At 36.3% G+C, this 15,586-nt stretch overlaps 1 long non-coding RNA gene across 2 annotated transcripts; it reads right to left on the reverse strand.

The window, feature by feature from the left end:
* Positions 1-2,987: 2,987 nt before the first annotated feature.
* On the reverse strand, positions 2,988-12,130 carry LOC107845698. 2 transcript variants are annotated; one of them, XR_007046145.1, is made up of 4 exons: positions 11,790-12,130; positions 8,666-9,177; positions 3,473-3,574; positions 2,988-3,395 (listed from the first exon to the last, which is right to left on the reverse strand). It is a non-coding gene; the product is annotated as an uncharacterized LOC107845698 (long non-coding RNA). The 2 variants fall into 2 exon arrangements; XR_001666950.2 differs by lacking the exon at positions 8,666-9,177 and having other exon boundaries at positions 11,790-12,062.
* Between the last annotated feature and the right edge of the window lie 3,456 nt (positions 12,131-15,586).

Consider the following 15,586-nt stretch of genomic DNA (forward strand, 5'->3'; position numbering starts at 1 on the left):
AGAGAGCTTTATTAAACCGAGGCTTATGTTGTTGTTAACGCTTCTCGCCCAAAGAATATTATGTACAAACCAAACCAAGCACAATGACTGCTTGTGCTTCTTTGAAAGTCCTTTACCTTTCAACGCTTTTATCAAATTTTTGTTTTTAAAACTTGGATCAACAATGGACACCAGGTCATCACGATCACACGACTTGCCTTTGCCTTTTTTGGGTGTGCGGGGCATTTTCTTGGGTTAGAATAGGTATAACTTGAGAAGGAGGATAACATTTTAGTCCAGTAACTATGGCAAACTCCTTCCAACCAAAACAAACTGGCATGCCACAGTAATTTATCCACACCTCATCCATCTTATATTTGTTTTCATACATAAATCTACGCTTGAAAAGTTTATATACCATTTTTATTTGGAAACAAGCATTGTTGTCCTCCGATAAATCAAGATATTTCCCAAAGCAGTTGTCCCTGAAATAAGCATCCAATTTTTGTTCTCGAATTATTTTTCTGAAGGCGTCGAAAGATTTTTCCATGAATGACTTAACCACGAAATCACCCGTTAAATCTGTGGTACCATCGCACTGCATTCTCACAGGATAACGATCAATGCTGAAGGCTTTGACCAGCTCTTCGGTGGAAGGGCTATTAGCATCTGCATCATCTCTTTTGAAACATTCCTCCTCCCCGTGTTCATCATATTCTTCTCCCGATTGAGATAACACTTGTAAAGCAAGCTCATAGAGTGGTGGATGTATCCTAGTTACTTCACTTGTTCCTTTATTTGGACTTGATTCAGTTTCTGTTCTTTTGGGAACCATATTATCTACAATTAATAGGAGAATAAAATAATATATTATTGTTGATTAATGCATCGATAAAAAAGGATAACAGTAAATCAAACAAGCAAAACAGTAAAATAACAGTTGCAACAGATCACCGATGATCTGTTGCACTAGGTAGTATATCTGTTGCAGCATATAACCAAACTGTTGCAACGGATGAGTAATCTATTACAACAATACAAAACATATCACTCATCTTTTAAGACAGATGAATGGTCTGTTCAACAGATCACACAACTGTTGTGACATCACCTGTTGCAACATATGAGTGATCTGTTGGAACAGTTAAATAATCCATAGCAACAGTTGAGTAATATGTTGCGACAATACAAAACATATCACTCATCTGTTGAGAAAGATGAATGGTCTGTGCAACAAGTCACATATCTGTTGCAACACATGAGTGATCTATTAGAACAGTTATCAATGGTCAATATTAATTAGATTTCTTCCAACATAGGGTCGTCTATCGCAACAGATAAATGATCAGTTGAAAAAATCAAGTCTTAGACTTTTCCTGTAGGAAGAGTTGGTAGGATTTTATCCAACAGGAGGTTCATCTGCTGCATCAGATCATTAATCTGATGGTTCTTCTATTGCACCAGATGGTTAATTAGTTGCATCATATTTTTTATCCGATGCTTAATCTGTTGCAACATATGGTAAAACCGTTACATCAAATATTTAATCTGTTGCATTAGAATTATATCTGATGGTTCCTCTGGTGCATCAAATGGTTGATCTGTTGCATCATATGATAAATCTATTGCATTAGATGGTTAATATGTTGCATCAGATGGGTAATCTGTCAGAGGAAACAGTAGCATGATTTTGTTAAACAAAAAACAACAATTTTGCCATTTTTACCAAGAACAAGAACAGAACAAATCAAACCAAATTGTCCTTTTATTTTTATAAACACAAACAATAAAAATCAAACTTCAAAAAAATGCAACAAACAACAAAATATCATAATTCACTTCGAAAAGAGAAGAGAAGAAATACCAAAAATTAGAATTTTATTCAGACCGTATTTCAAATTAGTGCAACAAATATTAAAATTGTTAACCAATACTATAAGAGAAGTTGGCTCAAGTTCCTCGTTTTCTTCAAAACTAAAAAGGCCATAAATTTTTACTTGTGAAAGAAGAAAAGGACCGATGAAGAATTCGAAGCTGTTGTGGCCGGAGAGCAAGGCTGTCATGTCGATTGAAGTCGAAAAGGAACTCGAAGCCCAACTATTTATAGTCGGATGTTGAAGTCGCCGAGGATTGAACTGAGAAATTTGCATAACAGTTAGTTGGGAGAGAGTTGAAAGAAGTTGTCGAGAAAGGGATGAGAGACGGGTTGATTGAATTGAAGAGGGGAACTCAAAGCCCAACTATTTATCGTCGGAGGTAGAAGTCGTCAGGGGTTGAAGGGAGAAATTTTGCAGAACTGTTAGTTGGAAGAGAGTTGAGAGAAGTCTTCGAGAGAGAGGAGAGAGGTTGATTTGGATGAAATAGGGTGTGGGTTGGGTTGATTTGTATTTTTGAAAAGATTAGAAAGTTTTAAAAATATTAATCAAGTCCACAATTAACTTGATCTAATTTTCTAATAATGTTTGACCCTATCTAATAATGTTTGACCCTATCTGTTGGTCAATGTCACCAATCCTTCATTCAAGACTTAAAAGACACCTTTCCTTCAATTTTCTCAAGCTATTAGATGGGCAAGGCCCGTGCTGAGCATGGGCCCAATATTTAATATTTCAAGTGGTTGTTGATTTTTGAATTCTTTGCAAAATGATAGTAGTGAAGAAATTTAACAAAAACAAAGCATTGTATCATGGAAAGAAATAAAGCTAATTGCAAAAATAAAGCTAATTGCAAAAATTTACATGCTAATATGATTGATACAGGAAAATATTGAAATATATGTAATATTGCAGATAACATTGCATTTATATACATATTGACCCAAAATATCTTATGGCAAGTGATACATTCTCTTGGATGCGCTAAAGTATCAGTGTCTTTACTGGGAGCCTCTTAGCTGTAACGTAAATATATAATTAAGATGTAATATATTACTGATTATATATCCAACATACTGACCAAGTAAGACAAACATCATAATTTTTAAAGTTCCAAGGTGAAAAAACAAGTGACATAATGAACGTCAAGATTAATTAAGTCTAGTAATCATAGTAATCATCATATTACAGTCTCCCAACCTTAAACACTATGTAACTTATCGGAGAACCAAACAACCCCTTGAGGTTCTGCACTTTGGTACCAAAGGTTAGAGAAAACATGGAACCACAATGTCAATAATAAGGATGAGGGGGTCCATGAGACAGTTCTAGACATCTATGAAACAAGTCAACATTATGACATATAAACCGAAAACTATAACCCGATTTAAATGCACAACACATGCTTTATATATACATTATGCATTAAGTACACATGAAGGTGGAACATCTGTTACACTTGATAGTTTGTTTCACCAACACAACAACATTGTCCTTCATCCTATTCTCCTTTCATGTTTTGCCTTTGGTTCACATTTTGTCCTAAAGTTGAAACAATGAAAGAAAGGGAAATGAGCATAGGATTGACAGGATATTATCAACTGTAACAGAAATAATACCTGAGTCCACTACAAGAGATGGGGAAGTACGAGCTCTAGGATGATGATGATAATGACCATGATGACTTGGCACTCGACTGGCAATAGAAGTTAGAGCAAGGCCTAAAGATTAGAGCTCCACATCAGTAAAGTCCCATAAAGTCCTAAAAGATGGCGTGGAAAGAACAATTCTTAATGCCTTGAGATGCAAGGGCAGGAGCAGGGGTACTAGAGAAAATCAGATGTGGTTTAAAGGTTTATAAGAGAAAACAATTAAAAAGTCCTAAATCCAGCTACAACCAATATCTTTGCTTGTCTGCAGACTACCCAAACGAAATCGACCTCCACAAGCATCTCAACAAAATAAAAAAAAAATTACTCCACTAAAAATGAAATTACGGAGAGCAGCAGAAAGTAGTAGAGCAAGGAAAGAAAGAAGAAAGAAAGCATCAGAGGTAGCATCTTCTCTCTCTACAACACAATTTCCAAACACCATCCTCAATATCAAACCCCTCCAAACTAGAACAACATTCTCCCAGCTTCTCTAGGATTGTACTCATGCTGAAAATTCCAAAAATACCCTCTATGAACTTCCTTTACTTAAACCCAAAGGATCACATGTCTAAAAACCCTAGCTAAATCCAACTCGACAAAGTAGATTAAGATATCGATTTCTGAACAATCAAGATGTTATCGTAAATAGAAATGCAAATTAGAATTTAAAAGTTAGTTAAATACAGTGTTGGTACAGTAGTTGAGTTCCAGAAATTAGTTAAAAGCAGTTAGTGGAGTCTGTTAGCTACAACTATTCAGTTAGTTAGAATAACTAATCAACTTCTATTTTCTATTAATAGTTGATGTAATCACTCAACTACAGTAGGATATGAAATAAACCCATTCCTTCTTTCTTAATTATCTCTATCTTTCTCTTTGTTTCTTCTTCTTTTTCTTCTTCTATGATTGTATCCTCGAGTTAACTCCTGGACAATCAACTCGATCCTCGAATCCTTATGGTTCCTGCAATTGAGTAACATTGGTATCAAAGCCACTCAACCTCGACAACAATGGTGAAAGGAGCAAGAGTAACTGGTGACTCAACTTCAGAAACTGCTACTGCAAAAATTGGGGATTTATGTGAGATGCTGCAGAGCTTGGTAACAGAGGTAGGACATTTAGTTGGCAAGGTTTCATCATTGAAGAATTTGGATCATGCTGTTACGGAATTGAAACAACAATTGATGGGGGAAAATAGGGGGAACACCATTCCGTTGGTGCATAAAGAGACACAGGACCATGAAAGTGGAATGAGGAATCGCAGAAAAAAGGATAGGAGCCCTAATTTTGGTAATAATTCTCCTTTTCATGTTGCTTCGGATTTTCAACAATCGCATTTCATGCGATGGCCAAGGATGGATTTCTTGAAATTTTCTAGGGATGACCTTCGATCTTGGTTGTTCAAAATTGAGCAGTTCTTCTCTATGGAGAATATTGCAGCTGATGAGAAGGTTAACATTGCATCATTACAATTGGAGGGTGAAGCAATCCAATGACATATTTCTTTTATGAGGTATAGACAGTACTCATAAACTATCAGTTGGAAGGAGTATGTTGGTGCTTTAGTGGAGAGATTTGGGATTGATTTTGATGATCCCATGGAAGAGATTAAAAAGGTTAAGCAGACAGAAAATGTAAGGGAATATCAAGCAGTTTTTGAAAGAATTTTGACAAGAGTGAACCTATCAAAAGAGAATGCTATCAGTTGCTATATTGGGGGCTTGAACAAGTTTACTGTAAAAAACAAGTATCCAATCCCTATTGTTAAGGACTTTTTAGATGAGCTAGGTGGATCCAAGGTCTTCTCTAAAATTGATTTAAGGTCAGGATATCATCAATTGAGGATGGCTAAAGAAGATGTTCCTAAGATTGTTTTTAGAACTCATTCGGGATATTTTGAGTACTTAGTCATGCCTTTTGGATTATCAAATACCCCTGCAACCTTTCAAGGGTTGATGAACTCTGTATTTTAAAAGATTTTGAGGAAATATCTGTTGGTTTTATTTGATGATATTTTGATTTATAGTAGAACTATGGAAGAACATGTGGTACATCTGAAGTCTATATTTTTGAAAATGGTTGAGCATCAGTTATTTGCTAAGAAAAGCAAGTGCTTCTTTGGTGTTCATAGGATTGAGTATCTTGGTCATTTTATCACTACTGAAGGTGTTTCTATTGACCCTCAGAAGATACAGGCTGTCAGGAATTGGCCTAAACCTACTACATTGAAGCAGTTAAGAGGTTTTTTTAGGATTGACTGGTTATTACAGGAGATTCATCCAAGGTTTTGGAGTTATCTGCAAGCCTCTTACTAATTTGACAAAGAAGGAGAGGTTCAAATGGAATTCTGATGCTCATGATGCATTTGTATAGTTGAAAGATACATTAACTCAATCTTCTGTCCTGGCTTTACCTGATGCTAGCAAGCCAATTATTGTGGAAACTGATGCGAGCGGATATGGTATTGGTGTTGTATTGATGCAAGAAAATCACCCTATAGCTTTTATTATCAAGGATTTGTCTCCAAAACATGCTGTATTATTCGTATATAATAGGGAACTCCTTGCTATTGTTCAGGCTGTTACTAAGTGGTCACAGTATCTTTTAGGTCAGAAGATTGTACTCAGAATTGATCAAAAGGCATTGAAGTTCTTAATGGAACAAAAATTGCATACAAATTCACAATTGTTATGGCTAACTAAATTGATGCCATTTGACTACACTATTGAGTATAAAAAGGGTGTTGAAAATAAAGTGGTTGATGCCCTCTCAAGGGTCACTGGTGCCGAGTTACTTGCTCTTATTATTTCTCCTACCAATACAGATCTGTTTGATGCTATTATAGACAGTTGGCATACTGATCCTGAGCTCAAGAAGCTAATTGGAGACTTATAGGTTGACCCTTCTTCTCATAAATAATTCACTTGGTTACAGGGTCAATTAAGAAAGAAAGGTAAATTAGTGATTGGTAAAGTTCTGAGTCTGAGAACTGATATCATAACTCTATGGCATGCTGGTCCTCATGGAGGTCATTCGGGATTGGAAGCTACTCTCAAGAGGTTACTAACTCTATTCTATTGGAAGAACATGAGAATAGAAGTGAAGGAATTCATTCAAAGGTGTGACGTATGTCAGAAAAATAAATCAAATCTTACTGCTTACCTTAGTTTACTGCAACCTTTACCCATCCCTGAGATAGTATGGTCTCAAATTAGGATGGATTTCATTGATGGTTTACCCAAATCTCATGGATATGAGGTCATTTTGGTAGTGGTTGACAGATTGAGCAAGTATGGCCATTTTCTTCCCCTGAAACATCCTTATACAGCTCACTATGTCGCTTAGGTGTTCCTCGATAATATTGTGAAGTTACACGGTCTACCAGATGCTATTACAAGTGATAGGGATGTTTTCCTCAGCTCCTTTTGGCAGGAACTCTTAGGCCTTCAAGGTGTGTTGCTGCATACTTCCACAGCCTACCATCCTTAATCGGATGGTCAAACTGAGGTGCTGAACAAATGTCTTGAGACCTATTTAAGATGCTACTGTAGTGATGATTCCTCTAATTTGTCTGCCTGCTTACCGATGGCCGAGTATTGGTATAATACTTGTTTTCACTTGGCTATTCAGACTACTCCTTATAAGGCATTATATAGTCCTCCTCCTCCTCTTCATCTTCCTTATCTACTAGGTGAATCAGCTTCTACTGATGTTGACACGACACTACTTAATAGGGAGCTTAAGCTGCAACTATTGAAGCACCACTTGCTCAGGGTTCAAGTGAGGATGAAACAACAGGCTGATTCACATAGGAGTGATAGACATTTTGATGTTGGAGACTGGGTCTACTTCAAAGGTACAACCCTACAATCAAGCTACTATCTCGCAACACTCTAATCATAAGCTGGCGTCCAAGGATTATGGACCATTTCAGATCATAAAAAGGGTTGGTCCTGTGGCCTACACTCTGTTGTTACCTACTTCTGTCAAAATCCACCCTATGGTTCATATTTCCTTGTTGAAAAAGTGTTATGAAGTACCTACCACTATATCTTACCCACCTACTGGGATTTGGCTAATCCAAACTGTCCTCAGCCTGAGTCTGTTTTGCAAAGACGGATGATCAAGAAAGGCAACAAAGCTGTTGCTCAGGTGTTGGTGAAATGGATTGGTCTTCTTACTGATGCAGCCACCTGGGAATTTTTTACTGTGTTAAAGACTCATTTTCCATCTTTTGTCGTAGGACAAAGATCTTGTATTAGGGGGGAGTACTGTTATCGTAAATAGAAATGGAAATTAGAATTCAAAAGTTAGTTAAATGCAGTGTTGATACAGTAGTTGAGTTCCAGAAATTAGTTAAGAGCAGTTAGTGGAGTCTATTAGCTACAACTGTTCAGTTAGTTAGAATACTAATAACTGATCAACTTCTATTTTCTATTAATAGTTGATGTAATCACTCAACTACAGCAGGATATGAAATAAACCCATTCCTTATGATTGTATCCTCGAGTTAACTCCTGAGCAATCAACTCGATCCTCGAATCCTTGTGGTTCGAGCAATCGAGTAACACAAGAGCTTTAGATTTGATGCAATAATATTCAGGCATTCAGTGCCACGACAATACTTCAAGTTTAAATTATCAATCCAGGGGGCATTGATAACACAACCACCTGAGGTTGACACAAAGGTTATTTCTTACAGATTGAGGCTTACAAGATTTTGGAAGCCAAGAAAGAAAAATACAGTTGAAGAGTTGCAAATGTGTCAAAGTTGGACAATTGAATACATATGAAGGGATTTTATAAATAGTATTATCGGACATGTTAAGAGTTAGTTCCTTAACACTAATTCTGGTGACAAATCGGATCCATCTGTCAATAACTTCAAATGAAGAAAAAAATAATTTCCTTAAAAACATCAAGAACAAACTTCACAATGTCTCCAATATGTTGCAAGAGAATGTAATCTGCCATTTCTTTGAAGATAAATCGAGATTCTATTAACAATTTTCTGCAAAAGACCTTATCCAGCACTAGATATGGAAACATGGACAAATATTTCTCCAGAGTCCAGTCCGAAGTGATTAAATGTACCAAAAACTGTCTATCCCTCTCTAATGCATGAACCAATGAATAAATTAAAAGGGCTAGCTAGCGTACCTGTTTTACACAATTCAAGTCGCTCATGAATCACAATACTCTCAAAAACCATGAGCACTACGGTAATATATTGATGACAATAGTCAAACTACTTTCGCTGCTAGTAATAAGTAACCACCTTACACGCCTGTAGTATGCAACTTGAAGTAGTGCAAGGCGCACTATAACAAAGAGAAAGTAGATACCACCTTTCTGCTCAGGTATAAATTGCGAGAATAACCTACTCAATATGATCTGCAACAGACACAAAGTTGCTAGAAATTATCAGCGCGAACGTCAAATGCCTCATAACTTCAGAATCCCAATCTATTTGACCATTTAGCATTTTGCTCATAAGTACGAACAACAAAAAAATTGCTTCCTCCAAGCTACTTTTAGGAGCTGTTGAACCCCATGCTTGAAATTGAGTAGGAACCTCAACTTCAACCCTTCCAAAGAGTAAAGTAGCCGCTAAGTCTTTTTGTGTATAGGCCAATCTTTGAGGATCCAAATTCCAGTGATCAAGTATCTAGCTACTTGAATCAATAAATAATAATATGACCAACATTAATATTCCATAAATGAAAACCTGCATCTAAATTGTAAAATTATAGTAATGTAGGACACTATATGGACTGCATAAATTCTATCCTCCCCAAACTTCACTATGTGGGAATATAATGGGTATGTTATTGTTGTTGTTAGACGACAACTTATGAACTATAAACCAAATAAATATGTGGGAACTATTTTCTATTCTATAGTAAGCCAATAACTTGATAACATAACAAAGTTCACCAATCGAACCAAGATAAAAGTCTGCATTGAATTACGCTACCATCTTCTTCATTAATTGGGAATGCTCCATTCACACACTGCTAAGTGGAGTCGTGAATATAGTTTAGAAAACTAATCTTTCCTGTACTGAAAGGTTTATTTGGCAATGAAGACAAAGAACTTTAAAATTAACAAACGATATTAAAACCAATCAAATAAAAACATTATTATTCACTTGACTCATTATTTGTTAGAGAGAAAATGATATCAACATCAAAACATTATTAGCATTTTTGCTTTTTGAAGCCAGTCCCTCATAGCTCTGTCTTGACTTGGAAAAATGTAAAAAAGAGCAGAATTAACTTACCCACCCAAAATCTTAATTTTAACTCGACTACCTTTACTGAGAAGTGAGTCTATTATTTGTCAGTCGAGCAAAGTTGTGCATCCTAATGTGCTTAATTTTTCAACTAAGAGGATGTTGCATTGGATGTGTGGTTTTACAAGGGCTGACAGGGTTAGGAATGAGAGTATTCGAGAGAAGGTGGGAGTGATGTCGGTGGAGGATAAATTGCGGGAAGTTAGGTTGAGATGGTTTGGCCATGTGATGAGGAGAGGCACGGATGCCCCGGTTCGTAGGTGTGAGAGATTGGCCTTGGACAGTTTCAAGCGGGGTAGGGGTAGATCGAAGAAATACTGGAGGGAAGTGATTAAACGTGACATGGAGCAGTTACAGCTGATTAAGGACATGACCCAGGATAGGAATAGGAAGGTATGGAAGGTATGGAGGAAAAACATTAGGATAGAGGGCTAAGGTGTGTGGTTGAGTCGTCAGCAGTAGGTAGGAGGGCTTTGGTGTCCTTGTTTGACAGTGTTCAAGATTGTTGGTGGATGTCATACCTATATTATTTTATCATGTTCCATGCATTTTTTTATATACTGTCCTTTGTCTTGAGCCGGGGGTCTATCGGAAACAGCCTCTCTACTTCTTTAGAGGTAGTGGTATGGACTGCGTACACTCTACCCTCCCCAGACCCCACGATGTGGGAATATACTGGGTTTGTTGTTGTTGTTGTTGAAGCGGCATCTGATGTCTATTAGAGATTAGAGGAGCCCTCTATCTTTAGCGTATAGGCAGAAAGAAGACTTTTACTCAACATAGTAGAGAAAACTTGCATTCTGCATATGAAGTTTTTCCCCTAAGGCAAGGATGGGGTTTGATGAAGCCTTGTCTTTCCATCTTGGCTATTGTCTCCAGAGGATTCATACTACTTGAGAGAAATTTAGTTGGTATACTTTTCAGACCACCCCAACATATTATGGTGTGCTCTTCAGCAGATTTCATAGCCACTTCATTTTGATCTTTGTACCTTTCAGACCAACCGCATACAACCGCGAAAATATCTTCACAAAATCATCAAGATCTGTTAAAATACTTTTAGCAACCCATTCATTCTCATTAGTTGTAATACACAGTGACTCAATACACTTCAAGTTCCATTAAACATTTGGTAATCAGTAATCATTGGTAAATCATGTAGCAAGCAGCTCTGAGTACTTTACAATATCAAGTTAGTTAACTCATCCATATCCATGAACAATAAATTCAATCTAATATGAAATTTACACCTAAAAACGGGAAGTACCGAACAACCCCTCTTGGCTATTTATTAATTTTTTCTTTCACTTTAATGGCACAAGATTTGTCAATCTTCACTTTCTAATATTTTCTAAAAGCAAAATAAACCAGCGCGTGTGTGTGTGTATATATATATATAGATAAATATGTAATGTTGTCATTCTTTGATGGTTTTTCCGCTTCTCACAATTGCTCTTTCCACACCTTCGACGGTTGTATGAATCCCCAATTCTATATCAAAGGTCATTCCATATTATTATTATACTAAACAATGCATAACAAACCCAAGAAGTGAAAACAGAAAAGAATTGGACAACAGACAAAATAAATTTCTTTTATTACTGTATTCACATTACTATGTAGAGCAACAAACATATGACAAGAGAGAGGTTCAAAGGTCATTTTCCATCTACATGTATCCGGCTACAAGTTATGCTTTTTAACTTAAAATTCAAAGCTCACAAAAGGAAAAACCATTAAGATTTAAAATTTCAAAAATCCAGTTGTCTTAAAGTATCAATCTTAGCTTTTTCTTAAAGATTCAATCTTTTAACATAGAATTTCACCAAATGATGACCCCCCGCCCCCCGCCCCCCCGCCCCCCAATCCAAAAAAAGAGATCTTGACAACTAATTACAAAATAAGAAAAACCCAATTCATAAAACTGAGAAAACAACATGTACATGAACTAAATCAACAGAATACCACAGGCCATAGCAGTGACATTACCTGGGAATGAACAACCGCAAGCGTTGCTTGAACAAAACCAATAGAATCTCGCAGGCCATAGTAGTGACACTACCTGGGAATTGAACAGCCGCAATTGTTGCTTTTAGCCATGGCAAGGGATTAAAGACCATTGGAGAGTGAAGAAGAAAGAGAAATTTTCTCAGTAGAGAACTAGTATGAAAATTGAGTTTTGATATAGCCGTTTATTTTCTATGTAATGGATACACGTGGTTTGCTAGGAAAAGAGGCAGTACACGTGTTAGTAGAAAAAGGAAAAGAAATCATATTCAAGGTCAAATATAATGTACAAATCAAATAAGCTTTTGTACAACTTTTAATGCTGTGTTAGTCCTTCTCGTTGGCTTTTATATAATAGAGAATACATGCTAAAATGTTGGTTTCAGATTTTTTTAAAAGAAACTACGAGGCATCCATAAGGGTTAAAATCATGTCCAGGTTTTTTTCAAATATGCTTCCAAAGAATAGGGGTTCAAGTTATATGACAATCTAAAAGAGGTATACATCACGCATACATTGTTATTCTATCCAATATAAACTTTTATTATTTCTTATTAGTTATTTTATTTCAAATCCACCTATTCATGTAAAATATACACATTTTTTCTATTTATGTCGATACACTATTTTAACACATTTATGCGCACTATGTATATACTTTCACATATTCGTAGACATGCATTATTTTATGTATCACTTTGAATCTCCACTATTTTTCTCAAAATTAATCTTTTTTTTAAATAGATAAAAGACAGTCGATAATATCTTTAAAGTTTATCAACCTAAGTTTGATCGGTTAACCGTACTTAAAGGATCCTTTAGGATGCTTAACCCCTGCCCTTTAGAAAAATTAGAACACTTTTCTAGAATTACTTAAGTTAAGTGGACCATAAAATGAATATTTGTTTTCAATTTTTTAGTTTATAATAGGTGTCTTGATTTACCGTAGACTAATTAGGTGGTGACTTCCTTAATTTATTTAGAAATGTCTTGTCATGACCGGAGATTACCCCTAATCATAATATGGTGCTTAAGGTCACAAGTGACCCTAAGATAACCCTTAAGGTACCGAAAGTATATGTAAAACAAAATTCTGGGCAGAAATTATTTAGTAAAATAATTGAATATCTGATCAATAGCAAGGGAGTCTGAATCATATAACTGAAGGCATAACTAACTGTCAAGCTGTTTGAAAGCCTTTAGACATAATGAGTTGTTGGGACAGGTTCCCAACTAACTCTGACTACTGAAATAAACATGAACTATAAACATGAACTGAAATACTAGAAAGCATGATAAATATTATGACTAGTCCTCAACTAACGAGGACTCACCAATGCTGTAGCTGGGTGGCACACGGACTGTTTAAGTGCGATAGGGAAATTGGGCGTCCGAACCTGTATTGTAAGACAACATAGTGCAAAAGAGAGTATGCAGTCAGTACTTTGAATGTACTGGTATGCGAGATGTGTATTGTCTGATATACATATAAACTGAGCATGAACATGAAAATAAAAACAAGACCAAGCGTAAACATATACTGAAATAATCTGTATGACTGAATAGCTGATATATGGACACTTGGTCATGCAAACCTGAGCTGATATATATATAAATACTGAACTGATATCGTGGGAGACAACATTTAATCGACATGCCCCAATCTGAGCTAATCGGGGTCCAATCTGTAATCCAATTGGAAGGGTTCAGTACCTTGCCATGGGTACCAACACTGGTTGTGTGGATCTACTAAGCTGATGTCCCGAAAGACTAGGGTGTCAGTCCTCTACTGGCGGGTGACCCCTAAGAGAGAGTTTGTTATCTACTGGCGGGTGACCTCTCATAACCTACGTTGGCTACGTAGTTCTGGAACTTAGGTACTTCTACTAAAGGTCTCAATTCTCTACTGGCGGGTGAGCCTTTATCCCTAGGTTCGCTCGATGCTAAGTTCCACTCCCAACTGAACTGATATTGGTACTAGTAATTACTTAACATGATTCAATACTGATAATTCTCAACATGACAATGTTATAAACTTTACGATATAAACATGGTATGATTAACTTGAAATCTTGAAAACTATAATATGCAAGATCAACTAGATTTCGGGTGTTCATAACCCACCAGCATGGAAACTAATATAATTAAATATGATGATTTCAATGTAATGACATGATAGAAAATTTCATGACTTAGATTCAAGAACCCAACAATTTCATCAATATAACAAGTTATCATAATTAGAGTACGGAAGAATGCTTGAATTTATGAGGAAAAACTATTTCATGGTTGAATTTAAGAATTACATGGAGGAATCATGGAATTTATACTTTTAATGGAACCCTAAATCAAAATAGAATTAAACTTGAGAATTTGGGAAAAACTTTGGGACTCAATAGGTGAAAGGAGCCCATTGATGAATATCCCACATACCTGAATTTCTTGACTTCTTCAAGGGATTTGGATTTGAGACCTTAAGAGGGTGAATTCTTGGGAGAAACCTTTGCTTTAGTTCTTGAGAGTGGGAGAAGATTAAACGTTGTTAACTGACTGAGAAGGGGTAAATAATGCCTCTTTTAATATTTTAAGTCGTGGATTGGGTGTTTAAGGAGGAGAAAGGACCAAAAAGCCCTTCACCCCTTAAGTGAGCTAAACGAGTTTTAATAGCAGTGTGGCACACTGTTTATCGTAGAGGCCAACCTATGTGTCATGCTGATATCGTGGAGACTAGCCTCCGTGATATAGTGATATCGTGGAGGCACTCCGCCTCCTTTCCATGCTAGTATCATGGAGAGTAATCTTCATGACACATAAGAAATATGGAGGATTACTGCCTCAATGGTCTAAAATCATCTCGAGCCACTTTCAAAAATTTTGAAACTCTCCTGGATGACCCCTTTAACATTCCTAAATATATTTCTAGTCAAAAATCAATGTTTCAAACATAGGAAGGCCAAAAATAAAATACTTGAAATTTTGAGGGTGCCTCAATGATAATGACACTTATCTCTAGTATGAAATAATCTCTTTGGGGTCTTTAAAAATGCGACAAATAGTCGGAAGTTTGTCTAGGATCTCGTGGGGTACTATAGTATCTCCCCCGTAGGATCATTCATCCCTGAATGAAGTTACCTGAGCTGAGATACTAGGAAGACTGAGATCATGCACTGAATACTTCTTAGTTGAATCATGACTACATAGCTAAATCTGAAACATGATGTGTGGACTGAACTAAATTCACGAATGCATCATATGACATGAGGATGGTTGGATAGTTGAGATAGAAAATGAGGGAAATAATTTAAGGGAAACCATTACCTCAAGCTGAATCTGAATTCGTAGAGAAAAGATGGGAATATTTGGTTCACATATCGACTTCAGTTTCTTAAGTAGCTCCCTTAACAGTACTGATTCTTCCAAAAACCTTTACTAAGGCAACTCTTTATTTCTCAACCTACGAATCTGACGGTTAAGAATTTCAACTGGTACTTCTTCATAGGCAAGATTATCTTCCACACCTACACTTTCTAAAAGAACGATAAAAGACAGATCTCCAATGCATTTATTTAGCAAAGAGATATGAAACACTGGATGCGCTGATGCTAATGCTGCAGGCAACTCTAACTCATAGGCTATATTCTCAAAATGACTCAAAATTCTATATGGGCCAACATGCAGGGACTGAGCTTCCCTTTTTTGCAAAATCTCTTCACGCCTTTTATGGGTGAAATTTTCAAATACATAAAATCACCAACATCAAATTCAAGCTTTTTTCCCCA

The sequence above is a fragment of the Capsicum annuum genome, chromosome 10 (genome assembly GCF_002878395.1).
Source record: "Capsicum annuum cultivar UCD-10X-F1 chromosome 10, UCD10Xv1.1, whole genome shotgun sequence".
In the NCBI taxonomy this organism is placed as follows: Eukaryota; Viridiplantae; Streptophyta; class Magnoliopsida; order Solanales; family Solanaceae; genus Capsicum; species Capsicum annuum.